Source organism: Tupaia chinensis, unplaced genomic scaffold (assembly GCF_000334495.1).
Source record: "Tupaia chinensis unplaced genomic scaffold, TupChi_1.0 Scaffold144982_1, whole genome shotgun sequence".
NCBI classification, from domain to species: Eukaryota; Metazoa; Chordata; class Mammalia; order Scandentia; family Tupaiidae; genus Tupaia; species Tupaia belangeri.
Window position 1 is genome coordinate 1,427,195 of NW_006204841.1, and position 2,695 is coordinate 1,429,889.

A 2,695-nucleotide genomic window follows, 5' to 3' on the forward strand; every position below is an offset into this window, starting at 1 on the left:
TCTTTCCCTTTCTGGTCAATTAAAATAAATAAAGTTAAATAAAATCATTCTTTAAAAGAAGTCATAAGATAAAGAAAATTTTATTTATTCATTTAAATTTCACCACAGGCCCTCTGGCTAACCAAAATAAGTAAATAAACAATGTTAAATAGGGACCAGCAGATGGCGTAATGGCTGGCACTGGACTCCCCTGCAGTCGACTGCGGCCAGACCCAGTGGCTTAAACTTACCTGGGCATGTGTGCGTGTGTGCCCAAGATCCCTAGAGAAGAATGGAGAAGGGATTGCGATGAGGCCATTCCCCCGGGGGGGGGGTTGATTTCTTGCTTTCTGTCTCTATCTCTCTGTCTTCCTGGCAAGCACCCTATAGCAAAAGTCTCTTCCCCCCAAAAAATAAATAATGTTAAATAAACTTAAACAATTGGGCCAAAAAAATTCTGAGTATTAAATTTTTTTTTTAAATGTTTGACTGCTAATTTTAACTTAAGTGTTCTGATCACTGTTATTACACTGTAATGTACGAAAGAGTTCAATGTCTCCAGGAGACTTAAGGGTTACAAAGGGTTGCTGGTGTCTCCCTGGCGTCAGGTTGATTCAGTGTTCCCAGGCACCTGAGAGATTTTAACTGTGAAGGCCCATCCAAGACTCCTGGGTGCTTCAGACACTTTCTCCCCCCTTTTCCTCCTGAGTTAGCTGGCCCCTCCCCAACCTCACTGCCTGCTGGCTTTTCTTCTAAGCTTCTGCCTTTCAGAAGAGAGGTTGATGTGGGATCAGACATGCAGAGATGAAACAGCCCAGGTGAGGTTCCCCCCCCACACATCAGGGTTGCCCTGACTCCCCAGCCATAACCCCTTTTCTTTCTTTCTTCTTCTTAGAGAGGCTTTTCTTGCTATAGGGAGAGATAGAGAGACAGAAAGCTTGCCAGAGAGAGACAGAGAGACAGAAAGCAAGAAATCACCCCCTAGAGGGGATGGCAACACTGCAGTTCCTTCTCCATTCTCCTCTCAGGATCTTGGGCGCACACACACACGCGCACACACACACACACACACGCCTGGTGTGAGTTTCAAGCTGCCAGGTCTGGGACTCGAACCACAGTTGACTACGTCGGAGTCGAGCAACGTAACCATTTCGCCATCTGCTGGTCTCACCCCACTTTTCTTAAGACGCAATAAAAGCCCATAGCCCTTACCTCACAGAGCTGACGCAACTCTCCCCACCTGCCCCTTTCCTCTACGGAAAACTGAATACGCCTTTTTCTGTGCCCTTTTCCTCTGAGTACGTGAATTCTTGCACAGCCTGCGACAGAGACCACCCTAACGACACAGTTCACAAACATCCTAACCACAGCGCTCCAGCGCTGGTCGCCACGTGCATGTCCCCACGTTTGAAGAGGTGCATTTATGCATCCAGGAGCCTCTGACAGCTTAACGCGTGCCAGCATCAACTCGAAAGCCCAGGTGCAGGCTCTCACGCACGCATCCTGTAAACGCACCTGCGTGAGACGCAGGTCCAGTTCCCTCTCCAGCCGTGAGCGCGTCGAGTGAGGACACGCTCTGTGCTTCCAGACGCAGTGAAGGGACGGGCGTGGGATAGATATTTTCACCCTAAAAAGAAGTCCAGGAAAGGAAAAAAAGGGCAATAATAGCTACTACCCAAATGCAAACCCCGACGGGGCAAATATTAAATCCTAAAACTCCAGAATATGCGTTGACCCCGTGTTCTGCCTCCCAGACACCCGGGGCAGGCGATGGGCCCTACGGCAGCCCAGCCCTGTGGCTTCTGTTGTTCCCAATGGATCTTCCAGCCTGCGGCCTTGTCTTTCTTCCTACAGGGCTCCTGGGCTCACCAAAGACAGGGCGAAGGAGAGAGAGAAAGCGCTCCCCCAGAGATGATGCCACCCCACATCCCTCCTCTGTCCTCACCGTGGGGTTTTAGGCGCTGCTCAGCATGGGTTCTGAGGTCTAGGACTCCCACCCCGCAGTTGGCCCTGTGGGATCCAGCCGTCTTGCCCTCCCCGCCACCTGCTGGCCCCCAGTCTGCAGTCTCAGGGGCAGCTCTTCCCCCAAACGCCACTACACATTGTCCTCGTGGGGTCTCCTTGTGGCAGCCCCGACCCACAGCTGCTGGGCACAGCCCTAGTGGGGCCATCGACTGGGGTGCCAGGGTTCATATCAGGGCCACACCTTGCACCATCTTGCCTCCCGGTTTCTCCGACCCTCTCCTCCGAGCACCTTCATTCTGACGGAGGGAATTAGAAATCGTTTCTCATGGGGCCAGCAGGTGGCATAGTGGTAGAGGTGCTGGACTCCCACATGGCCGACTGTAGTTCAAGTCCCGGACCTGGTGGCTTGCTTTCCCACTTTCCCTTTCTTTCTCTCTGGTGCGTGCATGTGTCCTATGCCAAATTAAAATAAATAAATAAATAAATGTAGTAAGTAACAATTCTTTAAAAAGAAGAGGAAAATAATTCCTCATAGCCCCAGGAAATGGACAGTGGTATCTCCCACTCTGTCCTCTAGCTCCCTGCCACGATGGCTGGCTTCTACAGTGCGAAGGAGAAAGCTGGCCTCCCCTGCAGTGAGAAGGGCGCTTTCTTTCTTTCTTTCTTTTTGAAGAGATTTTTGCTATAGAGCATGTGCACTCGCCAGAGAGACAGAGAGATAGAAAGCAAGAAATCACCCCCCCAGGTGGGA